The following is a 27993-nucleotide window of genomic DNA, read 5'->3' as shown; positions in this document are numbered from 1 at the left end:
GTTACAGTGTAAGAAACAAAGATAGCATCCAAAATTGAATTCTAGGAAGTAGATATTGGTCTGTATGAGATATTTAACATAGATGGAAATCAAGCCACAAAATGAAGAATTTGATAATACTGAATTTATGGTGGTAAGTTATGGTGATCTTTAAAAGAAGCAGCAGTTAATCACTAATGAATGTGAAGATGCACAGTTAGTGTTGCACAAGGGCCAGGGGTCTGCAACCTTTAAGACAAAAAGAGCCACTTGGACCCGTTTCCCAGGAAAAAACAACAACTGGGAGCCGCAAAACCATTGCAACATTTAAAACAGCGGGCGGGAAGGTGACGTCGGGACGGTGCGTGAATAATGCACGCACCGCACCCATGCGACGTCACAGCCAGTACAGTGCCCGCCACAGTGAGGAGTATCGGGGCGCACAATGCGCCTCCTCCCCTCGCTAGTATCCGCCCCGGAGCCACGGCAAATATGTAAAAGAGCCACATGCGGCTCCGGAGCCGCGGGTTGCAGACCCCTGCACAAGGCAGAGGCCACGGAAGAAATGTGACATAATAAAAATCTCATTGCTAGAACCCTGCTTAGGCATTCTAATTAATTCCTTGCCCTTCACCAGGTTGGTAGTATAATGTCCATTTATGGAGACCTCCAATACAATTTAGAATACTGATGTTCCAGGGTTCTAAATCGCGCAGGGAGCCTACCTGAGTAGAAAAGGTTTTCCACTCTAGATATTTGCCTCTGACCTGCAGACAGCTATGAGGATGGAAACATGGTGGCTAGCACCGCTTCCCCCCCCCCCACTTCCCCCCACATGGTTCTCATTGTTTGTGCAAACAAAAAGCCTGAATAGTCATTGGATTTTGACCACAGCTGGGAATGGAAGATATAGTAATAGCCTGCATGTATCAGAACTACTGTGTATTTTCATAAAGGAATGGGTTGCTGTATTAGTCAGAGCAACAATATAGGAAAGGTCTATGATAAAAAAGTAGGATGAAATTCTGTTGAAATAAAAATGCACTTTATAGTTAGAGGCATATTTCAATTAGGACTGGAAAGTTCTTTCTATTTGTTGCCTGTTCCGTCCCAAAGGATTGGGATGGGTAAAAACATAAAAACGAATAAAACAGACAAGTCATTTGAGGAGAGGAAATGTTCCTGTTCTTTTCCAACTTCCAATATCTTGTTTAAAATTTGTAATGAGTATCAGCTAGGCAGAACCAAATTATAGTGATTCCTTTTTGGGAGACAACCCAAGGATTATTCAGAATGATATGATATTTCTTGTTGTACTTCTCTATGTTCCTACACTCTGGGTAACATCCCAATAATTCTGCTTGATTTTTCAACTTGTTTTTAAATGAAAGCACAGTATTTTTCAACAGATGTATTCAGTTAAAAAAGTAATTTAAAACCACATGGAAAAAAATCTCAGAGCTATCATGACCATAATAACTAAAAATCTGGTTTCTTAAATTGTGGAGATATTAACAGAACTAAAAACTTGTTCAATGCTTCTTTGTTTTTTTTAAAGGATGAGAGAGTTCATTCCACGCTATTTTATTGCATATCCTGCACTAATATTTCACTTGTACAGTATTCCTGAATAAAAATGTAATTCGTTCCACATATTAATTGCTTCTCTTTTCTCTTTTTTATAGCTATAAATAATGTTGCATTTTAATTCAGATGATGCTGTGATGATCTGAAGATTGTGGGACAGATGCATGAAGATTGTTAAAAGCTATGACCTGATGACCAGATATGACTTCTAATGTACAATCATAAAACTACACAATCCTAGATGTCTTGTGAAATAAGCAAGCATGAGATTGGAGCCTAGTAACACTTACTAATCAAGCTTAGTGAGGCTTCCTAGTGCATAGAATTTTACTTCCCAGTAAACGGCGTTTCCGTGTGCTGCTCTGGTTCACCAGAAGCGGCTTAGTCATGCTGGCCACATGACCTGGAAGCTGTACGCTGGCTCCCTCGGCCAATAAAGCGAGATGAGCGCCGCAACCCCAGAGTCAGTCACAACTGGACCTAATGGTCAGGGGTCCCTTTACCTTTAAACAATGTCAGGATGTGCCAAATCAACAACTTTCCCCCTTGAGGAATGCCCTGCCATTCTTCTTTGCTGTGGGACATCCAGAGATCTTTTAGAAGTATCTCTCCTGCTAGAATATCACATTTTCCCAGCAATTCAAACCTAGGTGTGCTTCTTCAGGTGTTGCAGGAGTAGTCAGTGTTAGCTATGAATGAGGTATAAAATTGCCACACATATTTGCATTTTTGCCAGAAAAAATAATCCTGGAGTTACTAAAAGGTTCAGTATGCTTAAAATGTAAACTTTATATCCATATGGCTTTTCTATCCAAACAAATCCCCAGTAAAGCTATTCATTTCATAGCCTTTAACTACTTTCAAGTCAATGTAGTTTGATGACAAATTGCGCCATTTAAAGGTATTTGGATAAAAGTATGACATTCATTTTCAAATGGATGAGATGTAGTCTTACATTATGAAGCTGACGGAATTTGGGAATGTAGTTTTTGCTTCTGCTGAAAACTACTTGGATGGAGAACAGATAAGGGATTCTCCTCCATTTATTTTGCTTAACTTCTTCTTGGAAAAAATAATATTCGTCTTTCACACTTCATTTGAAAGGATCTCATAAAATAGATCACTAGGTCTTATTGTCCAAGAGGAGTGGCTGCCTGACCGAGCAACTCAGTTAGCCAATTTGTAAAGGAGACTGTTGAATCACCTGACACAGGTTCTCTCTGTAAATCAGTCTGTTGCAGGCACAGCGCATGAACCTGTACTCTCTAGATAATGTACTTAATTAAGCATTCCCCAAAATATAATTTAAAACATTTTCAGAAGAGGGAAAGGACTTTAATACAATTGTGAAACTGCAGAGTCTGAAGGAAAGTTTCCAAACTAACATCACTGCACATTTACTACAACATTAAGGAACTTGTCACAAGAAACTTGGTACAACATACCATCAATAATTTGCTGTAACTAATATTTCAATCTTGTTCCCAATCAAACAGAAGTCATCTTATACTGAGTTACATCATAAGTCCTTCTATGTCAAGATTTCCTACACCAAGGTTGGGTTAAACATCTGTGGCCTTCCAGGTGTTGTTTGACTCCGACAAGTCACAGCAAACATGGCCAATAACATAGGCCTCTGACAAAGTCCAAGTTTCAGATTTCAGTTCAGTATTAAATCAGTTAAAAGTGAGTTTCAAATTTAAAAGAAAATCTTCACAGGAAGTTAATCCCCACTTCATCTCCACCCACTGTCTGACCCCCCTCCCCCCAAAAAAAAAAACATTTCTAAGGGAGCTAAACTTTTTAAAGACCCTCCCTCTTTCAAATCCCTACTTACTATTATTTACTACCTGTGTTTTTCAGATGAGCTCCTTCTGCTCTAACTGGCTGCAACACAACCTGGGAAAAACTGGCCAGTGCTAGAAATGTGGAACAAAATATGTGGGAGCCCACTCCCAGAAAGTCCTAGTGACAAATCATCAATGTATCATGGAGTACATGGCTAGAGCAAGTATGGCGGGGTGCCCGTAACGGAGCCTCAGGAACATCTTATAGGGTTTTTATGAAAACCTACGAGATGGCAGTGAAGGCCGCTAAGAAGTCCTACTTCTCGGCCTCCATTGCATCCGCTAGCTCTCGCCCGGCGCAATTATTTAGTATAATTAGGTCTTTAACGTCCCTTGAAGGACAGCCAAATTTAAATAACAATTCGACACACAGCTGTGAGGCATTTGCGAGCTTTTTTGCGGAGAAGGTCCTGTTGCTCCGCCATGACCTCCCTGCCAATTTGGATACAATAAAGGAACTGGAGGCCCCTCGACTGTCCTCGGGTCCAGTATTGGACCACTTTGACCGGATATCTCCAGCCGATGTGGACAGACTCCTCCAAGCTGGAAAGCCCACCACCTGTCCTCTTGACCCGTGCCCGTCTTGGCTGATTAGAGCGTGTCCAGACGAGGTGCGGGCCCCCCTGGGTGATATCATCAATTTGTCCCTTGGCACTGGGATATTCCCAGGGGAACTGAAGGAGGCAGTGGTGCGTCCGCTCTTAAAGAAAACATCATTAGATCCTTTAGATCTATCCAATTACCGCCCGGTTTCAAATCTTCCATTCCTGGGTAAGGTGATTGAGAGAGCGGTTGCTGAACAGCTTGGTAGGTTTCTGGATGAAACATCAGCTCTCGATCCATTCCAGTCTGGCTTCCGCACTGGTCATGGGACCGAGACGGCTCTGGTCGCCCTAACAGATGATCTCCGCAGGCAGCTGGATCGAGGCGGGTCGGGGCTGCTGATTCTTCTAGACCTGTCAGCAGCCTTCGACATGGTCGATCACGAACTCCTGGACCACCGCCTTGCCGATGTGGGGATTCAGGGCACAGTCCTTCAGTGGCTGCGCTCGTTTCTCTCTGGTCGAGGACAGAGGGTGGCGCTTGGGGGGGAATTGTCATCGTGCCACTCCTTGGTGTGTGGAGTGCCTCAGGGTGCGATTCTCTCCCCGATGCTTTTTAACATCTTTATGCGCCCCCTCGCCCAGCTTGTCTGGAGTTTTGGGCTGGGCTGCCATCAGTATGCCGATGACACCCAACTCTATCTGCTGATGGACGGCCATCCTGACTCGGCCCCAGATACACTTGATCAGATGTCTGGAAGCTGTGGCTGGATGGTTACGTGGGAGCCGGTTGAAGTTAAATCCGTCGAAGACAGAGGTCCTCTGGCTGGGACGGAGCGATATGGGATTGAGGGGGCAACTCCCATCTCTTGCGGGGGTGCAATTAGTGCCAGCATCGTCCATTAAGAGTTTGGGTGTAATCTTCGATACCTCCCTCTCTATGGAGGCGCAGATTACAGCTATAACAAAGGCGGCATTTTTTCATCTCCGCCAAGCTAAGCAGTTGGCTCCTTATCTCTCTCGCCCTGACCTAGCCACTGTGATCCACGCGACGGTCACCTCCAGACTGGATTATTGTAACTCGCTCTACGTGGGGCTGCCCTTGAGACTGACCCAGAAACTCCAGCGGGTGCAGAATGCCGCGGCGAGACTCCTTATGGGGTCTTCGCTGCGAGATCATATCCATCCGGTATTATACCAGCTGCACTGGCTCCCGGTGGAGTACAGGATCAGGTTTAAGGTGCTGGTTTTAACCTTTAAAGCCCTATACGGCCTAGGACCCTCGTACCTACGGGACCGCCTCTCCTGGTATGTCCCACAGAGAAATTTACGGTCTGCAAATAAAAACATCTTGAAGATCCCAGGCCACAGAGAGGTCAGGCTGGCCTCAACGAGAGCCAGGGCTTTCTCGGCCGCGGCTCCAATCTGGTGGAACGCTCTGTCACAAGAGACTAGGGCCCTGCAGGACCTGACATCCTTCCGCAGGGCCTGCAAGACAGAGCTGTTCCACCAGGCCTTTGGTCAGGGCGCAGCCTGACCCCCTCCTCTGGCAATCTGCACAGAATTTTGCTTGATGGTTGCCATTAATTTGATTTTAATTTGATCTAATTAATTTTATAATGAATGTTTTTAGAATGTTGGACTATTTTGTTTGTTGTTAGCCGCCCTGAGCCCAGCTTCGGCTGGGGAGGGCGGGATATAAATAAAATTTATTAGTAGTAGTAGTAGTAGTAGTAGTAGTAGTAGTAAAGCAACTGAGCAAGTTCAGAAACAGGATAAGGAGGTCAGGGCAAACTATGCCACTTCCCTTTGTGACTTAACAAAACTCAAGTTTCCAAGTGAACTAAATAGGTCAATAGGATGATGGGATTTATAAGTCCAGTATCATCTGGAGGGCTATGAATTAGTCATCCTTGATCTATGCTTACTGGTAGCAGATGCCCATGTCTTTCGCAGTGCTGACTGGAGATGCCAGGGATTCAGCCTAGGAATTATTGGATGCAAAGCAATTGCTCGCCCACTGAGCTGCGCAACCCAGAACTATTGATGCAGCCTAAGGCTTTCAATGGCTACTAGCCATGATGGCTACCTAGCATGTCCACTATCAAGGTAATATGCCTCTGAATAGCAGTTCCTGGGAATCACAAGTGGGAAGAGTACAGTCCTGCTTGGAGGCCTCCCTTGGGCATTTGGTTGATCCCCATGAGAACAGAATGCTGGTCTAGATGGGCTTGGTCTGATTCAGAAGGGATCTTCTTATGTTCTTAAATATCCATCTGGCTTCTAGTATTGATGTGTGTGTTCTAAGGCTATGATACAATATTCACATGCCTGGGAGTAAGTCCCATTGAACTCAATTAGGCATACAGCTGAGTAGATATTATAGGTATCCTTATATGATTCTTTAACAAATCCATTATCCATGGATAATATCAACTCCTAAATCGAACTTTAGCAGAAGAGCAGTGTTTCTTTTGGCTTTGAATCTTTGGGTTACTTCCTTTGACATAAACTATAAATAAGAGTTTATTATGCCCTGCAGGCCGGACACTCTATATAACTGTAACCACACTAGCTGCTTTTTGTAGTCTGAATCTAACACACCAGGCTATATTAAAAACAAACTTCATTTTCTTAATTTCTTCCATAAGCCCTTGCCTTTCACCTTCTCGTCTCTTTTCCTTCCACAGTTTGCAGTTGTTGTTTTTTAAATGAAGCTTCCTTCTGCTTTCATGGGAATTTCTCTCATAACACATCAATACACCAAAACCCTTTTCTAGCAGAAATATCTTCCAGAAATACATTTTGTGATGAAGGTGTGTGTGTGTTTACACACAGATTTTTGCAGGAATGTAGCCCATTCTGGAGCCACTACATAGAGGAAAATGAAATATATTTTGGAATAATGAAAACTAGATTGCTGTTAGTTGTCTCCTGAGAAATTTCATTCTTTTGAAGACAATTTAACATTATTCCAAAAAGATCTCTTTATGCCAAAGGAACATCTTGGGAAGTGTAGTCATCATAGTCACTACAGAAGAACCTAAAGAATAAGCATGTAAGCAACAGGTCTATGGCTGTAAAACACAACAGGCATTGTATAGTAAGGAAGTAACCTGCATCATCAGAGCACAACGCTATTCTTCCAAGATCAGCCAGATGATACACAGTATCTCTCACATTCTGTATGAGAACTGATGTCTGTGAGGTCTTACTGCTGTTTTCAGTTGCAGTGACTGAAAATTCTTTGGACCACTAGATGGCAGTCACTTCAACTTAATATAAACGCAAATGGTTGCCACATGTGAAGAAAACAATGGTATTCTTTGTGTTTGAAACTGTAGCAAGACAAAATTGATTTTAACCTTCAGAACTGTTTCTGGAGCATGACTAGCTAATGTAGATCAAGCTACGCACTCATAGCTAACCTTAAATCAAGCATGTGGTACATTTATAGTATTTTATTTTATTGAATATTAATGAGTTTCAACTACATATGGAAATATTTCATCAGCATAATGGGTCCGTGAACCTTGAATGTGACACATCCCAGCCTACAGACATCAATTCAAGACTTCTGTGATGATGCCAAAATTTAAAACATATGAGAATTGACAAAATTAGATGTATATTGCATACTCATCATGGTTATGAAAACTAATATCAGCATATCCAAAATAACAGCTATAAACATCAGCAAGCCAAAAGATAGCAAGGAAGTTCTTCAGTCTAGCTCTTGAAAATTAACACAATAAAATAGTATGGTAAGCATATAGCACTTGTATGTGCCTTTATGAATACAGTGGTACCTCTGGATGCGAACGGGATCTGTTCCGGAGCCCCATTCGCATCCTGAAGCGAACGCAGCCCGCGTCTGCACATCTACGCGTGCGCGGGTCGCAATTCGCCGCTTCCGCAGATGCGCGTGACATCATTTTGAGTGTCTGCACATGCGCGAGCTGCAAAACCCGGAAGTAACGCACTCTGTTACTTCCAGGTCTCCACGGAGCACAACCTGAAAATGCTCAACCCGAAGCTACTTCAACCCAAGGTATGACTGTACTACCATAACTACATGTAAACTAGCCCATGATAGGGTCACTGCCAGAGCTGTGTAGGGCTTCACAGATCAAAACTAACACCTAAAAATTGGCTTGGTAGCTAACCAGCAGCCAAATCTGGCTCAGACTTGTTTTTATATTTTGTATTCTGCCTTGTTATATTTTGTATGCAAGTTTGGCTTATAAATTCCTAAATAATTAAGTATATACAAGACCCTCCAACTGTCCCTATTTTCCAGGGATGTCCCTGTTTTAGAGAAGCCATCCTGATTTCTGATTTGATCTCAGAATGTCTCACTTTTTCTTAGGATGTCCCTATTTTCACTGGATAAATGTTGGAGGGCATGGAGTTACCCGACCCCTGAGCCATCTGAAGGCAATCCTGTATAGGGAAGTTTTTTAATGTTTCATGTTTTTATAGATGTTTGAAGTTGCCCAGAGTGGCTGGGGCAATCCAGTAAGATGTATGGGGTGTAAACAGTAAAATTATTATCATGAAATGGGACATCCCTATTTTCATTGGATAAATGTTGGAGGGTATGAAATGCTATTAGGCCCGATTCCTAGACCACCAAAACCACTGGCCTCTGTTTGCTGGTGCCACATCATAGATATGGTCTGAAGGCACAGGAGGCCATCATCTCGTTGAAGCTAAGCAGGTTTGCGTGTGGTCAATGCCCGGATGCACGACTGTCTGGGAAAGATTTGTACACCAGCTTGGGTACAAGATGAATGAAAGGTGGGATTAAAAAATGCAAACAGACAAACAAACAAACAAAAGTTCTGGGTCTGCTCTTAGCTCCTTTTTCTTGCACAGCAGGCTTCACTTCCAGACTCCAGTCTGATACCAGAATGGTTGATCTCAATAACTAGCTAGCTTAGCAAGAAGGCCAGAGATCATGAGAGGCTTCCCCATTAGCAGGCCCTTCACTGTGCAGTCTAAAAAGCCCACTGAATGTGACTTGCCTGAGGACAACATAGTGTGAAGTTGCCACCGCTCCACATATACTTTTACTGTATTTATACTTTAAAATAAAGGTATTATGAGCTTACCTCCAGTTTCTGAAACGGCAGAAATCTAGCTCTTTTAAAAAAATGTCTTCAAGGCACCCAGACATCTAAAGAAGTGAAATGAATTCATGTAAGCAGAGTCACCAAACAACTCATTCAGCAAACTTCTGTGAATATAATTCAGCACTTCATTGTAAAACAACGTATTTAATGTGCTTTGATATTTTAATAGGAAATCAAGACTTTGTTATGACTGAAGTCTATGTGGTAGCTAGTAGCACACCTGAAGGCAAGTTAGGACCAGTCCTCCTTTGGGACATGGGTCGCTGGCTTATGGATTGTTCTGCTTAAAATTATTATGTGCTTCTGCAAACTTTGTATATACTCCAAATCTGCTGCATGCAGATGCTGCTGTTTGGGTTACATAAGAGTGGAAACACAAGTGAAGGTCAAAAATAATATAAGGTTGGGAAATGGCCTGTGGGGACATGGAAGCAGGCTTTTTTACTGGTGGCACCAGTGTTGTGGAAAGTACCTCCTGCTGACATGAGAGGACCCATCTGAATTGGCAACCCCCTCGCTTTCCCTTGACCTCTTGACCCAAGTCTCCTTTTAAAATTTCTGTGCTGTTTCTAAGGGAATTGTTTCATTGCATATTTTTTATGGATGCTTACATTTTAATGTTTTAATTGGACTATTTTAATGTATTTTAATTAAGTTCTCATTTTAACTATTCTGTATTGTTACCAATGTCATACAATTGGCATTCATGTTTTGGAAACTTCTTAGAAGTCATCTTGGCATTAAGCAGTATTTTAAATTAATTCATTAATAAACACATATGCATCTGGCTCCTCATCCAATTATGTATGTATGGCATGAAAGACGGCTTCTGTGTGTGTTGTGATTCCTACTCGGATCGGCGTGAACATGCAGATAATGTGTGGAAGGAGGGCTAGACACAGATGTATAGAGTTTGTGATATACAATCCAAAAACTTACAGCTGAAGTTCTTTAAGTATACAGCTATGAACTTCCTTAAGATAAAATATTACTTGAAAGTAATACCAATGGAAAACAAATGCTTTTTGCAATTTATAATTTCAAATTTTAACCTAAGAAGGATGTGAACTGAAAACGAGTAAGCCCTGTGGTGAATTAACACTAAATTTAAGTCTGATTTCATCCATCATTTTACATGGGGTGAGGAAGAGCTGAAAAGTAAGTCCTTAACAGGAAAAGGAGCCATGGAGATGCTGACAGGCTGGAGTGCACTGGCCATGCCATAGCAACACCTCTGTCATGGATTGGCTAAGCTTCAATATTGTACTGTGCTTGAGTCAGAGAACCTTCCAGTTCTATCTGGCTGAGCTACAATGATGGCATGAAATGCTTATGAAGTTTATAACTATATTTGGCATTAGATGTATTTTTGCAATTCACCTTAACAACAACAGCAACAAACCAGTAGGTGTAGCCATGCCTGATTGGGACTATTGCAGGAAAGGTTGGCTTCCCTGCTTGCCACAGTCTCAACAAAAATCCCCTCTCCTGCCATTTTCAGTGGGGTGACGGTGAGGAAGGAAAGGGTTAAACCACTTGCAGTCTTCCAAAGTCCCTACACCTATTTTGTTTGTTTTCTATCGAACAATCATGTTAAATGCAAAAAAGAAAAGCACTGGATGTAGTGCGTAGTTTGACCCAAAGTTATTACAATGTTGTAATTCAGGGACTCAGCTATTCAGCCACAAATAAAATGTTTTAAGTGCAATATACCATGTGACACTAGATGGAAATGGTGAGCCTTATGGAAAATTCAATGTATTTTTAAAAACGCTTTAAAAAAAAAACATTTTCAGAACGGTTTTTATATGTGTGTAGTTTCCACCCAGCTCAGCTTCAGTGAAGGAAAATAAAGTCGTCAGTTTTGCTACTACAGGGATGGGGAAGCAGTGACCTTCCAGTGGTTGTTGGGCTTATACTTGTTCCAAGGTCAGGCATTATAGGATTTAACCTTGCCCTAAAGAAATGACAGGAGTGGGCTGTACTTTAGAAAGAAAGCCCAGGATGTGTGAATTCTAAGGAAGATGGAGCATGGGAGCAAGTGAGACATGGGCTGAGAAACAAGAACCTGAAGAGAGAATAACCGAAAGAGAAGGAAGGGAGACACAAAATGGATAAAAATGAGATCTGTAGAAGCCTTGTAGCACTTAAGGTCAGAGAGGTGGTATGAGGACAGCTAAAACAGTGATCAGGTGGCTAGCTGAGAGGCTGACTAAACAAAATGTGGAAAGGTAAAGACTTGAGGAAGGGACAAATGTGGTAGGGACAAAGAAATAAGGGAGCTGGTGAAAAAGTAGGTCTGGGCTAAAACCTCAGATTGTTGGTATGGACATGAAGGAAGAGGAAAGATAAATGAATAGTGTACTCTTATGTATGTTGACTCACAAGTAAATTCCATTGAGTAATGAGGCTTCCTCCTAGGTAAGTGGAGATAGGATTGCACCCTAAGGGAAGTTTGAAGGACTTAGGGACAGAAGGCAAAGGAGCCTAGGATTAGTAGATCTAGAAAGAGACATGGCTGCTGTATAAAAGGGGAATCCAGCCAATTGAGAAACTTCTGCTGCCTCTGCAACCCTGTGTTCTGACAACCCTAAGAGGGAAACAAAAACTAAGACTGGAGGAAGGGGTAGATTATACATATTTGATTTTCAACATTTGATTTCAACAGCTAATTGTCAGACTTGTAGTTATAAAAAATATTATTGAATCTTCAAACAAAATCCTACTCCTGTCATTATTTTTCTCGCTATGCATATTTTTTCCTAGACTTCCTCCATTTTCTTTTCTCCTATTTTCAACAGTCAAAATGTAATCCTCTGTGTGCCTTCTTAGGAGGAAGCCCAATTGAGTTCAGTGGGACTCTGAAGCAAGCGAGTGTAGGAATGCAGCCTCTTGCTCTTGAACTTTCTCAGCCACTGTCTGTTCCACTCGGGGGGCTCAGAAAACAATGGGCCAAGGAATTAATATGATGCAATGAAAACTAATGATTAAAGCTCATAGACAATACAGAAAATTAATGGTCAAGATTAATAACAAAAATATAAAATTAATATCTACTGAAAAATGTGGGGGTGGATCAAACTAGAAGAATCCCGAGCAAATTTACATACAATTGATTGAAACAATGATTACATGATGATAATTAGAAATGGCCCTGTCAGTCTATTTTTTGCCTGTATCATTTTCACATATGTTCATTCATTAAGTTTTCCATCCCATTTCTGTACTGATGTTTTCTGCATGAAATTAGTATTTTATTAAAATAGTCTTTTATTAAAAATACATATTGAAACACATATTGTTTTGACTTTGCACAATACAAAACATATTTTCTCCTAAAATATTTTTAATACAACTTGGCATTTTTTTGAGCCAAGAATTCACAGAATTTGGAGATCTGTGAAATATGAAGAATAATTACATTCCAGTCCCCATGTTGTTCCAGGTGGACATTATCTGGGAGATCCAGGAGGAGGTGGTAAGGATCAGAAATTCAGTTCCTCAAGCATCCAGTTTATTTATTCCTCCTTATTGTACTACTAAGTTGTGATTATGTGGCAAACCAAGTCATTCTTTTGGAGCATGCTCTACACTTTGTTGTGTGCCAAGACTGGGGAGTAATAGACTAGTTGCCTTGACAACAGGGGTACATTCCCTTTTTATTGTGAAAATTGACATTAGATTTTTACTGAGCCCTAATTCAAATTATAGTAGGAATTGAAATGTACACCAGTAAGTAGTAATAAATGTATGTAAGGCATTAATGGAAAAATCAGCCAAAGTCATTGTCAAGATGTCAATGGACTCAGAATTCTGATCAGACTCCAACTAGTCCTTGCTGTCAGGGGGGAAAGACAAATGAGCCAAAAAGATTATTATATTACTTTTTGACCTGATTAAGTGCCCAAGAGGTATTCTGACATGACATTCTTTAACATGATATTTTGCTTTATGGGCCCTACAGTTATCATTTCAGAATGAACTTTAGCTTGAAATAGTCTGCGCTGACACAAGTATCAGCTTCTGCTATACAACATCATGTTCAAAATAAGTATAAGCATCACTAAACTGACATAATGACGTCACATAAATATGATTTTCCCTCATCGAAATAACACAAGTTCCCATTTGACAGTTTAAGAGAACTTGTAATTTTTTTAAAAAAATAAGTCACTTAATCAGAGAAAGCCAGTGTGGGCAGGTTAAGGATGGCAGACACAACTTTGAACAGCATTCAGGAAGTATAAAAAGGTAAAGGTAAAGGGACCCCTGACCATTAGGTCCAGTCCAGTCGTGACCGACTCTGGGGTTGCGCGCTCATCTCGCTTTATAGGCCTAGGGAGCCGGCGTTTGTCCGCAGACAGCTTCCGGGTCATGTGGCCAGCATGACTAAGCCACTTCTGGCAAACCAGAGCAGCACACGGAAACGCCGTTTACCTTCCCGCCGGAGCGGTAGCTATTTATCTACTTGCACTTGACATGCTTTCAAACTGTAGGTTGGCAGGAGCAGGGACCAAACGAGAGCTCAACCCGTCGTGGGGATTCGAACTGCCGACCTTCTGATCGGCAAGTCCTAGGCACTGTGGTTTAACCCACAGCACCACCCGCGTCCCTATTCAGGAAGTACAGAATACAATAAACTGCTTCATGACAGTCAGGGCTGGCAGGAACAAAGCCAATAGGTCTTAGTCACTCTGCATGGTTAGCAGGACTATGCAAATAAGCTAAATCAATGGGTTCCACAGATCTGGAAAGGGACCATCAATAAGCCTCCCTAAAGTCAGAATCATAGTGTTAATGGGTGTAGGATTCCAAGCAGGTTCCAAATCATTCTTACTTCATAATAATGAGTTCAGGAAATACAACAAGTTGAAGGGGGGGATATACCTTTTTACATGTAGTTCTGATGAGATGGCAGCGTTATCTGAAAAGTGTTGTTCTGGCTCAATAAGGCAGGCAAGGCACTTTCAACATTTCCAGCTTTTGCTTGTTTGTTTAAATAATAATAATAATTATACCCCGCCCACTCTGGGTGGCTCCCAACCAAATATTAAAAACACAATACAGCATTAAACATTAAAAACTCCCCTAAACGTTGCCTTCAGATGTCTTTTAAAAATAAGATAATTGCTTATTGCCTTCACATCTGATGGGAGGGCATTCCACAGGGCAGGCACCACTACCAAGAAGGCCCTGTGAACAGTGACATCTTTTGCCCAACAACACAAATATTCTAAAAAGGGTTTGTTTAATTTAAAATATTGTCATTCAAATAGGAAATCATTGCTTCCAAATCATTAGTGCAAGAAAATTGCTGATGGCTGTGTTTTTGGTTTGTTTGTTTATTTTCAGAATTCTCTTGCATTAATAACAGCAGCCTTAGGTTTGGCAAAAGGAAGTGTGCTATAGGTATTTTTAAACAAATTTTAAAAAATGATGATTTTCAGCAAAGAGTACAGTGTCCAGGTTCCACAAGTCGGAGCACCAAAGTACTGTGAAATCTCTCACTAAGAGACATAGGGGAAGGGAATCCTGGTCAAGACATGTAGCCTCTGATATCCTTACCCTCCATCAATTTGTCTAACCTGTTTTTAAAGCCAGCCAAGTTGGTGGCCATAACTACATCTTGCAGGAGCAAATTTCATGGTTTGTACTGTACGAAGGACCTTCTTTGTGTGCCCCAACTCTTCCAACGTTCAACAGTCCTGGGTTCCAATATTATGAGGGAGGAAAACTTTCTTTAATTCACTTCTCTACACTATGCACAATCATTCCTTCCCCCAAGCTCACCCTTTTAAAAAAATTAAAAATCCTCATAAAAAGAGTTGCTTCAGTCATTTTGGTTGCCCTTTTCTGAACCTTTTCCAGTTCCACACTGTCCTTTTTGAGATGAACTGACTGGAACTGTACTTAGTAGTCCAAGTGTGGTCACGCCACAGATTTATAAAACATTATTATATTGGCATATGATAGAGGCCTCCTGATCTCCCTAATTTGTATTCTATTGCTCCCAGTCTACTACCAATGACAAAGGATAGTTGATTAGTTTACTGTCCAATCATACATCATCATAAGGATAGAGTGTTACCAGCTGTCATGCACAAAGGCAAGTAACAGAAACCCCATCCGCATGTAATTGCAGAATCTGTCTATTATCTTTGAGAATTCTTGGAGAACAGGTAAGGTCCCTACAGACTGGAGGTGGGCAAATATTGTCCCCATCTTCAAAAAGGGGGAAAAGAATACCCAGGCAACTACCGACTTGTGAGCTTGACACCAATACCAAGAAATGTCCTAGAGCAGATAATGAAAGGTCAGTCCTTGAGCACTTAGAAAAAGATGCTGTGATTACTAAGACCCAGCATGGCTTTCTCAAAAACAAGTCATGCCAGTCATTTCTTTTCTCTCTCTCTCTCTTTTTTTTGATAGTTACTATTTTTGTGGATCAGGAGAAAGCAGTGAACATAGTATATCTTGAGTTCAGTAAGACTGTTGACAAAGTCCCCTCTGCCTTGCAGAGAAGCTGAAAGGAGATGTGATAGTCATCTTCCAATATCTAAAGAGCTGTCATATGAAGGATGGAGCAAGCTAGGATCTTCAAGTTACAAGAAAGGAGATTCCGACTAAACATCAGGAAGAACTTTCTGACAGTAAGAACTGTTCAGTAGTGGAACAGACTTCCATAAGAGGTGGTGAATTCGCCTTCCTTGGCGGTTTTTAAGCAAAGCTTGGATGACAATCTGTCATGTATAATCTAGTTGAGATTCCTGCATTGCCAAGAGTTGAAGTAGATGACCCTGGGGTATCAACTCTACAAATCTATGATTCTATGATCATAGTACAATTTAATAAATAAACACTTTGTACCATTAATGTGCCTACTTGTTTTGGATTTGGTTCTAACAACAAGGTCTGTATTTTGCTAAGCATGCTTAACAAAAAAAAGGAAATAATATAGTGATAGAAACTAGGTCAAGTGGGTTCTCTAGAAAGAAATGTGGCACTGCGGGATACTCAGCCATGAAAACTGCTTTACGGGCTTGAGGGCAGGCAGCTCTGTTGTCAGGGAAGAACTCATAGGACTTTTAAGACCTAAGCATTTTTCCAAACAATGTGGCCAAACTAGAAAGGTGCTGCTACTGTTTCTACATTACAAAAAGAAGTGCAAAAACTGAAAGATTAAGGCTGAAATCTTAGGCATACTTGCCAGGAACTCCTCTCTCTTTGGCTACTATAGACTTTCACTGAAGACTAGTTTTCATCACTTGTTTCTCTCTACAACTACTCTGCAGTTCACGGAATGTTAGTTTATATTCAGCTCTTAAAAGTAGAAGTCCTTTCAGACTTTTCTTGATGTGGTAATCTTCTAGGGTACCTCTCCTACCTTTTCCTCATTGCTGGCTGGAGATAATAATAGTTCCCATTTTTGAGAGGAGCTGAAAACTAGAGAAAGCATGCCAATGGTTGCTAGGGATCCCCTAACACTTCCAAATTGTTTCCAGAAACTGAGAGCCCAGGTACATCCCTCTTCAACTTAAGGGGTGAGTGCCAGAAGGATTGAATCCAAATTAGGGTGTCAAAGAAACAAGAGGGAAGTATCAGCAGGTTTCCACCCCAAGGTTTCCAGAACTACAAAAATATTTTAAGAAGAAAAAGTTCTAGGAACAAATCCCCTTAAAACTGTGAAATAGGAACTGAACATGTTAAGCAACCATAAAATGTTGAGAAAATGGGGGGGGGGGGACAAGCTAGGAGAGTAAAATGCCCTGCTTGAGCCCCTTGCATTTTAGTAGACTAAAGGTGGGCATAGCTAGCTGGAACCTTGAACAGGAGCATTCAAGTTTGGGAGGTGATGATGTGCTGCAGCACAGAGCCCCCTTATAATACACTAGCAGTGTGAGACATAGCCAGGTTCTGATAGCTGAGACTTCTGGTCCAACTACACATTTAAAGCAGTATCATACCACTTTAAACTGTCATACCTCCCCCCACAAAATCCCAGGAAGTGTAATTTGTTAAGGAAGCCTCTATTCCCCCCGCAGAGCGACAATTCAGAGTTCCCTGGGAAGATTTATTGACTGTAAAACCTCTAAGGGAACTGTAGACCTGTGAGGGGAATATGGGTCTCCTAACATTGCTCAGCACAAACAAACCACAGTTCCCAGGATTCCTTGGAGTAAGCTATAACTGCTTAAAGTGGTATGACACTGCTTTAACTGTTTAGTGCAAACAGGTCCTCTGAATGAAATTTACCCTTTGTCACCTTGTTCAGCAAATTCCACCTAATATCAAACCATGAAAGTGTAATATGTAGCTAGGCTATGCGTTAAGATTACATATTTTGAGACAAAATTTTAAATCTGTACACTGCAATATACCTCATTCTTCACCTACCCTAGGACACATTAATTGGCCAATTACAATTCATTACTATGAAGCTTGGAGATCACTGCGCCCACATTAGTGATCATTCTACGACACTGTTGATCTAACTTCCCTTATAACACATTGATATAAACAATGAAGCTACTCTATGGATCAGAGATATCAATATCCGGAGGATATAGTATGGCAGAAGAGTGTGGGTGGATTGAAAGAGTATACGCAGCACAAGTAGTCCCATACACATAAATATCCTCATGTCCTCCAATGACTCAAAAGTTTTAAGAATGTATATAATATTTTTTTTTGGGGGGGGAATCATGTTTATGGTTTCAGTCTTGCTAAAAGTTATAATATGTATATGCACTACAATACTAAATCACTGCTCAACATTATAGCATCACCAGGGTCTGTATTTTTTTTTAAAAAAAGGAAAATGAAGCCCTGTTCTTAAAGCAAACACAACACAGATCATATAAACCTTGCATTTGGCTGCATACAAATTAGTTTTTTAAAAATATCTACAGGTAATATACTTCACATGCAGTCTTTTGGCTAAAGATTCTTTATTTGGAACTAATAAATACAACCATATAAGGCTTCAGCTGAACAGTAAGCATGGTACATGCATCACTGACAGTAAGCATGTTTTTATGCTTGCAAATATATAGTTATTTGGTGCTGTATTGTGGGGATGAAAAATCAGAAGTATCTCATAAGTCAGTATAAAATCTAAGTTTATTGTTTCTTGGTTACATAAGGAATAGAGCATTATCCCATAATTAGTATAATACAGTATATCAGTATCATTAAGTCTCATTAAAAATAAAAACCTCGCTCAAACTAATTAAGTTAAGTTGAATCTGCAGAACCTGAAATCATAAGGAGAACTTAATAATTAATATATATATACCATAAATTATCTGATGAACACCAATGGTTGCTTTTTTAAAGGCAACATGACAATTGTTAACATTTATGTTACACTTAGATTTCTCCTAAGTGTTTGGATATATTTGTTTTGTCCAGTCCTCTTACTTCCTCCTGTTCCAAATTATATACTAAAAGACTCCCCCTCTCCTTGAAAAGCATGGTATTATCATTATTCAACTAACTGTATTGCCATCCTAGCATTCTTACTTTCAAACACACACCATGGAGCTCCCAGTTATAATACTTTATAATGTATCTTGAGAAATGATAGTGTTTTACTAAATATCAATCACTTTAATTTAAATTCTATAATCATGCATTCCATAAAACACTGTCATGAACAAATAACAGCAAAATAATAATGTACATATTCGTACAAACTTTACAGATACTCAATAGAATCTATATTATCCAATATATCCAATCTATATTACCCAATATATTATATATTATCCAACACAAATATTTCCGTATTATAAACATGACCTTACAGGTTTTGGTAACCAAGTCATTTTCCCAGTTGTGTGACTCCACAGAAATAATTAGATGCTTAATTAAAATAATATTTTGCTAACGGTGTTCTAGTACTCTAAATATGTCAGATACCACAAGGGTAAAAAATAGTTAACATTTTAAATGAACATACTGTTATCACTCACACATGTCTGTCCAAAAATATATACCTTATTCTGGAGAAAACAACATTTACATTTTCTTTATAAAAAGAAAAACCATTAACTGTAGATTTAAAGCAATTAAAACAATGCTGTATCCATTCTGCAAACCGTTTTAGGAAGATCAAGGTTGACAAAATAAGTAAATAAACTGAAGATGTTTTGGTCAATATGCATTACGAAACTACCCCCGTTCTGAATAATAAAAAAAAAACTTAAGAAGAAAATCCATTCAGAGTGGTAGAGATTAAGTATTTTCATGCTCATCAAACTTATAATAATAGTTTAGATTGAAAGAAAAGCAAAATCTTATTAGGCATTCACTAAAGCTTTCTTAACAAAAGGGCTTGTGGCCCTTTCACACACACAAAACCCTTAACCCTTGACCTTTTCTCAGTTAACAGAATAAGAACACTGAAAATATTACATATCATATGAATGTTTGTTTTGTACAAACACTCTTCTCCCTCTACTCTTGGGTAAGAAAAAAAAGAAGTCCTCTCTTTGAAACAGCCCAAGCCTGCTGCTTAAGTCATGTGACTTTTTTTTTTTTTGCTAAGAGCCATGTGCTCGCGTATCATTTTACTCTGAAATATCTATGCGGATTTCAGCTCAACCTGCCTTTGCTTATAATGCATGACATGGGCTGTGAGGGAGCATGAGAACCATCTCTCTTAAAAGCAAGGTTCTCATAGTTGGCCTGTAACCATGGAAGCAGATGCTTCTTCCTTCTTTCTTTTTCTTTCTTTCTTTCATTCATTTTTTTTTTTTGCCTTACCCCTCCTTACCTCTTTGCAGCCACGAGCTGCTCCCTATTGTTAAAAGAGGTACGCCTTGATTTTTCTCCGTCGTGACCGAACTTGTCTCTTCTTCAAAGGGCAAGATGCTGCAGGTCATCGGTCTAGACTGTTTGCACGGTCCAGAGAACAGCCTTGATGTAACCCTTGCTCCGTCTGTGCCACACCACCAGCCGTGCAACTGCAGACTGTGGGGGGACATTGGAGATCTGTATTTGAAAAGAAGTCCGTCTGATTTTGCCATTGTGCCTTTTCACTCATCGATCGAATGAATATCGAACCTTCTGTCGTTGCATGTGTGAAATAGATAGCTTAGCAAGCAGTTTTGAGCCCAAACCTGTGCAAAGGGCCAAACTGTTTCCTTTACTCCCAAGTAGTGTTCTTCATTAGATATCTGTTTCTCATTTATTTTATCCAGTTACATATTGATGTTATGCTTCTTCTGTACAACCACAATCGTTATTCTCAGGCTACGTCAACCATCACCTTTCTTCTCCTCAGCTTTTAAAGTCATTTTCTTCCACATAGTCATAGTTAAGGTTCACTCCTCAGCAAAGTACTTGGATATCGATGATTTAAGGCTGTAAAAACTGAGTGATCATGAGCAGTCAAAAGTGTGTTAAAATCACACTGTTGGTGCTTTGATTACTATTACAAGTAATAAAGCTAATTCAATGCAGAAATAAATGAAGCACATCTCACATTCAGAGAGACAAAGTAAGAAAAAGTGTTGCCTTTTTTAAAATGGAAGAAAAAAAATCGTTTTTCACAAATGTGTAAAAAAAGAGAACTATAGCTTAATCTCTCACACCACAAAGTCAATGAAACTTTGATCTGAAAATAATGGAAATGTTCCCTCTTCAGTAAAATGGCTACCAAACATCTTTTTTATTTGAAAGAATATATTTCATAAGGGGGGGGGGGGGAGAGAAACCCTGTGAAAGTTATGTATAAATGTTTCGAAACCAAACCAAGCATCCAAATATATTTAATTTAAAAAGGAAAACAAACCAACAATCTTCAGTCCCCAAAGCACATAAAGTGATGTATTCTGAAAACTGTTGATAATCATGTTTTGCTCATCCTCAAATACTGTGACCAAATCTCTATGACCACTGGCTGTCAAAAAAAGGACGGGAAAGTTAACCCCCTGACAACTATCAGGATCTGTTCATTGTAAAGTATGCCTGCCTCTACTCCGGTCTAATAAAATTCAGAATCAAAAAGGGCTTATATATTCTTCAGACTGCTGCTTAGCAAGAACTGTCTATATATGACATCAGTATCTGTGTATGTTTTGAGATATCAGTTTCTCTGTACTTGGAAGACATACCTATTTTCTCTAATTGCCAAAGGCAAAGGGGAGGTGCACTAAAGAATAAAGAAGGTTATTGTGACAGATGAAACATAATTCACAATGAATACTCTTTTCATCCAGACTTAAATAGAAGAGGATTACTCCAAGGAGAATTTTAGAAGAGACAGTATACTTTGATTCCAATAATATAAGGACAGGCCACAAACTGGAAAGGCACTGTTAACCTAAATAGGATTTTGCTGAAGATTTTGGATTTCTCCGTACTGGAAGAAGTGCTAACTTGAAGAAAGTCTGAAGAGAAACAGTCAATGCAAAGCAATATGAGCTGGGATTTTCTGGAGTGGATAATGATGAATGTTTGTCTTATATTTCTTCTTCATTTGACAGAACCTTAATGAAATGAGATCACGCTATTTCTTCAGTAAATTTGTTCTGTGAAAGTAGGTACCTTATTTTAATACACTTACTAAACTTATCTGGCTTCATAGAACTTCATTTGTTAATCTTCCTTCTATACTTTGCTTTTTCAGATGCTGGAGAAGTTAAAATTAGAAAATACTTACTAGAATAATTGTTTTACCAGATACAGGCAAATGTATTAGAACCAAAACACATTATATACATATAACTACACATTTATTTTACTTGCAATTTTTGAAATTTTCAGGGGGGAATGGTTTAAACTGTAAATTGTTTAACTAATTCATTTTAATATTCTCTTTTGCTCATTTCACTTCCCTCTTTTTTAAAGTACATTTTGAGAAAATTAATTACTTATTATGATCATAGTTATTTAACAAGTAAACATAATAAACCCTTGCTTTTTCTACATTTTCATTTTCTTTGATGCAAATATATCTTGATTAACAAATAGGTGCATTTTATATGTTAGTCATTGTTGCTGCCGTTTTGCCACAAAACAATGTAGCAAGATATAATTTAAGCTAAAACAGAATACAGAGAATCTTAAATGGTAATACCCCAAAACAGTTTAGGGCGAAAGCACACATTAGATTCTTGTTATAGGTTTTCTTCATTATTGTATACATTATAAAATACTTCTAAATGACTGTAAGGATGAAAAGTGGTTTCTTAATCGAAATAATAAATGTTTTAAATAATAAATGTTCTATAGTATAGCTCTATCTTTACTTGTTTCATACTTAATGACATGCCACCCAGTTTCAGTTCTGAACAGCATGCTACACATTTTAGCAACTTGTTTGTCCACATATAAGATTACTGAAGATTAAATTAACATTTGAATTAATATTAGTCCAGACATCTGAAAGAAGATGCTGTCCATTGAGTTACATCCCCTGATTTTATTACCAAGAAAAAATGTCATACTATAATCTGCCACTACAAAAAACTATTCAGAACAATATATACGATACTATTCAAGCACTACTTTCAAATATCTATAATATAAAACTGCCTATATTCCTTTTAATAACAACCATGGCATAATTCAACATTTCTGCAGCCCTTTCTCATAGAATACGCAAGGATGAAAAGAAATAGTGAAATGCAAGCTATTTTATCATGTTGAGTACAGAGCAAGAGGCGTCAACTCAAAAGACAAATAAGCTGAAAACAATTGTTTCATACAAAATGTCTATCTGTGTCAATTTCAGAGGTACATGTTAAAGAAAAAGAACTGAGTACAGCCATTTTTATTTCATTTTGAATTTTAGTCATTATATGCTTCACTGAACCCTTATTAGAATATTTACTTTAAATATTTAGCTGCCATGAAGATTCTAAAATAGAAGGTTCCAATTTAAATCTTAAGATAGTATCTTTTAGAAAACTGTGACTACACTATTCATTTTTATCAAGTTATGTTTAATGAAACAAAACATTAAAAGCTGCAATCTTAGTAGCAAATCACTGCATCTGAATAAAGTGCTTCACAAAACAGAATGTTATACTAACCATACAAATTAATATTACATAGTAAAATTTGATGCCACTATATCTTAGCTAGGTTGCATAACAGTATTGTAGATCAAGATCTCGTTTTTTAAAAAAAATACTATAGTCTACAAAACAATATTATTTTAAATACTACATTATTGTATAGTAGCCCTGCATGCTAATAACAATTCAGAATGCATATTTTCTGCAATTAATTGGCTATGTTAGTAAATATGAAACGAATGTTTAGTTCATTGTTTGAAGTGTGAACATTTTTGTTTAAAGACTGTTTGCATTATTTCCCGTGACCCTTTGTTGCTGTAGGGTTATTACAAATTCAGCAGAGCAATTTAAACATCTTTAATTAAAACTATTTTGATTCGATGAGGCTAGGAGCCGCACTCTCCATCTTTTTTTAAAGAAGACTTTGATTTTATAAGACAAGCTGGAGAGGAGTCAAATCTGCCACATGCTGTGTGAAAAAATGCCACCCTGGTGTGAACAAAGGGTTTAGAATGGAGTCAAGAAGCGTGCAAGCTCAATGTGTAAGCTTTTCCTGTGAATTGTTCTGCCACAACCTGCAGGATATCAAGTGGGCCGGGAAGAATAGGCAGCTCTTAGAAGCTACAACAGAGAAACACTGGCAATCCAAAGTGTGTGAGAGCCTCTTTTGTTTTGCTTCATTACGGCAAACTGTTTTACCCAAACAGAAACTAAATTCAAGACCAAAAAAAGAAAAGGAAAAAGTCTGAGACTGGCTGAAGAACCAGTGGTATGTGCCTTTTTATCTTCTCACAGTCCGGAACAAGGTGATGGAATTTACAAATCAGATAATTCATGGCATGGGCCTCTCAACCCTCCTTCCAAAATATAAGAATAACTTGTGCTGCCCACCAAAAGAAAGAAAGCTCTGTGACCTCTTCCTAAGCTAACTGCTGTGAGATGGAGAAAAACATTAAACCTTTCTAGCTTTATATATTTCCTTCATGATGGGTGATGTTGAATTGAAAATAAAATTCAGTTTTTTCTTAACTCCAGTGGGTCAATTTATTTTCACTCTTGACTAATATTTGTAACTTTTTTTCTCATTACTTGGCAACAATTAATCTTCATAACATGCTCAAAAAACAATCCTCATAAAGTTTTTGACAATTATATACTGTTTTTTAACAACTGATATTCATAATCACCTTCAGTGATGGCATAAACCTACTCGTCTCTTAGTTCAAAGACACAATTTCATGTAAGCATTAATTTGTGTGGGATACGATTCACTGTAATTTAGAAAGTAATATAAGTGCTCTAATCAAAATTACGAATGTTTTAGGAATTCTATATCACAGTCATTATCAATTTCCACGTAAACAACAGAATATATTATCTTTTTATCCTGCATAAAGAATTCTGTAAGAATCACATTGTGAAAGTTTCTCTCTTCTCAACTTACAAATACAGATCAATCTGTTACTTTCATTACCATCACACAGTCCATTCTATTTAAAGTATAATGCAACACAACACCCAAGGACAATAAATATATTTTTTAAAAAACAACAACTTATTTCTACAATGACTTTGTTGCGCATTATAAAATTATTCCTAATTAGTTCACAGCTAGCTTAAAAACTGATATAATTGGATTTTAGCTAATTCTAGCTGAATATCAACAAGAGAAACTATTGAAAAAGGAATTTTAAAGCTCACTTTAACATTAATAACTCTTTCATACTGTATATAACAGAGTCTGTCCAAAGCAAACACTCAGTATATCCCATAATATTTCATAGTTTTCCATTGTTTTAGATGTAGACATGTGTGCGTTCACATGGAAATATGATTTCCACCAAAAACTGGGAAGGGGGACTGAATAAGTCTGAAAACAGTCTCAGTAATCTGGCCATTATGTATTGCTAATAAATGTGATTGAGCTGGTCAATGTCTGCACTGCAAAGAAACACATTTTGTTCATTCTAAAACACCAGGAGGAATGTGGGTTCAGGCACACAGTAACAGCATAATACTTTGCATGTCTATTCAGAATAAGCCCCACTAAGATCAACGAACCTTACTCCCAAGTAAGTGTTAATAGGATTGCAGCCCAAGTAGCGGATTTAGCATAGAGGACTGCAGCCTGGCTTCCTGTAGTAGAGCAAATGATACTGTAATTCTTTACTGGACCTGGCTATTTGGACCTGACCATCATCCGATTTGAAGTTTTGAATTCCAGTGGTCAGTCCTGAGCAGAACACAACTCAAATTGCTCGTGCTACGAACATTTTTATTGAGTATTTTTGCTAGGGTTTTAAACATGATTTTAGTTCTTTTTGAACCATTATCCATTAACTCTTGTTGCACCATAACACTGTCTAATGTCCCTGCACATCTGAAACTCACACACTTCACCCCTCCCCCACATCCTTCTCTCTTTATACACCGTGGCACACGCACTGTTTTTCGGGGGGGGGGGGAGTGCCACCACACGTTTGCACTCTCTTTTATCAGTTACCCCCCTTCCCCACCCCAGGTCTCTCTGCACCCCATCTTTGAATCTTCCTGCTATTTTTGTCTGAACTACCACAGGCTGCTTGTGCCCTCTGTGTCTCCCTCATGTGTTGCTTCTCTGTTAATCTTTTCTCTTTTCTTTGGCCCTTTGCACCATCACAGTTTTCTCTGTGACTCTTCAATATTAGCTATATTCTCTCCTTCCCCATCATGCACATCTCTTTGTACCCCACCATCTTCCTGCCCCAACTTTTTATTTCTTCAGTCATCATTCCTCTCCTCTTTCACTAGTGTCAGATTACCAAACAGGCAGAGTAGGCCATGGGCCCCACACCTTTTAGGTGTCCCATGATAACGGATCAAAATAATATTGATTTAAACTTGAAATAAATTTGTTTATTAAAATTGTTGGTTGGCAAAATCATAAACATATTAGATTATCTGTGAGGTCGCGCCCCCCCACAAGATTTCAACTCCCTAGGGGCCTCCACAGGGTTCAATCCGGCACTGTCCTTCACCCCTTATCTCTCAACTCCTCGCTCACTCTGATAAAACACACACGACTATCTGACTGTTATGTCACACAACTACTTAACACAAACAGGTACGAAAAGGGGGGGGACTGAATGCCGAAAAGAAGAAAAACTGGTGCCAACCGCATCACAAGCCTTTGGATTCTAAACAAGGAGTGGCAATGATCACCTAATGATTGTTGGCATATATTGCCAACCAAGCACCCACTTTTAAGGGCCATGGTGAGAGGAAGGCAATCAGGTCTGATTTGAGCTGTGTGTGTAGAAAATACTTTGTGTGTCTGTGCCTGATCTGTTGCCTACTGACTTCATTAAAATGTTCTAACATTCTAGTATTATATAAAATATGATTCCCAGTTCAGTTTTGTACATCACTGTAACATCCTCAGTCTTTCTAATACGAATCCTTATACTTTCCCCATCTCCTATGTGGAAGACATTCCAGACCTGCAGTATAATTGTTGCAAGATTTTGTAGTTGTCTTGTTTCCTTCTTAAGGCAGAATGTTGAGAATCATGTAGTTAGTCCGCCTCAAGGTCTGGTTGCAACACTGAGTTACATACTGTAATTCTGAAGTTTTCTGTGTTATAGTTTAGACAGTTCCTAATAATCAATAGAAATTCTGTTCACATCAATGCATTTAGGAAGCCATCTACACAGTAATGCTAAGATTTCTTTCCTGAGTTGAGAGTACAAAAGCAGTTGTTACTTCTGCCCTTTTATATGGGTGCACGCTAGAATCAAATACTCAAGAAAAATATTCAAAAATAAACAATTTTCAATCCTATAATGAAAAGTCACAATCGGGGCTGAAACACAGGTGAGATCAGCAGTATGTGATTGGATATTATCCCATCTTTAAAACAGGTTGAAAAGTCTCTGCATTTGATTGGAGGCAAAGATCCTGAATCCCTCTGCCCTCAGACTGGGGAAGATCTTCATTTTGGGTAATTGTTCCTATTGAGTAATTGTTCCTATTAACTGATTACCACACGTTAGTCAAGACACAGCCAATTAGTATTGTCCTGTTGAGTGGCTAGACCAAACACTTGGCCTCCAGCAGTATCACTGGTATACATTTTGTCTACCACTGTCTTAGTCTACTTTGTGAATCTAATGCTACATATGAAAGCTCTCACCACAGTGAATAACTTCACATCTAAGATGCTATAGAGGTATTGTCAATTTAATAAAAGCTGAAACTTGAATTTGGACCTGTGGATGTGGCCGCTAAATAAAATCCATCAGGAAAGAGACACTGTCTTTGAATACAGTCAGAAACCTTTATCTGTGGCATAAGTTCATAATGGCCTACAGAATTTCCAGGAGCTAAGCTCTCCTGAGTTTTATTTTTAAATATTTATTTCATCGCCAAATCTTAAACTCATCTGCTCACTACCAATACTGTTTCTTGTTGGGTTCAAATGTACAGAATTTCCCCTACAACATCAAAATGAGAGGAAGATAGTAGGTTGTCTTATACTGTGTCAAACCCTTGGTCCATCTAGCTCCTTACAATCTGTCCTGACTGGCACCAGGTATCTTGGATATCAGAAAGGAATCCTTCCTATCTCTACCTGCAGATGCTAGACTGAAATTGTGACCTTCTGCATGCAAAACATTTGCTATGCCACTGAGCTCCAGCCCTCAAAATGATTCATCATATAGTCTATTCCAGTTCCTTGTACAGTATCATATCCCTTCACTTTCACAGAATACTAAGTAGAGGTTTAATACTGTGTTTTATAAAGAAAACATTTCAGCAAGCAAGGAGGGAAAATTGCACAAGAAATGTTATAAATGCTTCTCCCACTTGAGTAGCCTACTACAAAATAGTAAATTGG

The 27993-nt window shown here is 39.0% G+C and overlaps 1 protein-coding gene and 1 long non-coding RNA gene across 4 annotated transcripts in view; one reads left to right on the top strand and one right to left on the bottom strand.

Annotated features, from left to right (window-relative positions):
- The window catches only part of USP25 (ubiquitin specific peptidase 25), a 306082-nt gene that overhangs the window by 84363 nt on the left and 193726 nt on the right, over positions 1–27993 (bottom strand). For all 3 annotated transcript variants that reach the window (XM_028726941.2, XM_028726942.2, XM_028726943.2), the window contains one exon: positions 9070–9134. The gene's annotated coding sequence lies outside the window, so the exon portion shown is untranslated. The remainder of the gene's footprint in view (positions 1–9069; positions 9135–27993) is intronic.
- LOC114595999 (uncharacterized) lies at positions 21018–24146 on the top strand. The gene is made up of 2 exons (XR_003706410.2): positions 21018–21634; positions 22681–24146. It is a non-coding gene; the product is annotated as an uncharacterized LOC114595999 (long non-coding RNA).

Source organism: Podarcis muralis, chromosome 4 (genome assembly GCF_964188315.1).
Source record: "Podarcis muralis chromosome 4, rPodMur119.hap1.1, whole genome shotgun sequence".
Lineage (NCBI taxonomy): Eukaryota > Metazoa > Chordata > Lepidosauria > Squamata > Lacertidae > Podarcis > Podarcis muralis.
The sequence above is the reverse complement of the archived record's forward strand: the minus strand, read 5'-3'. Positions and strand labels throughout refer to the sequence as shown.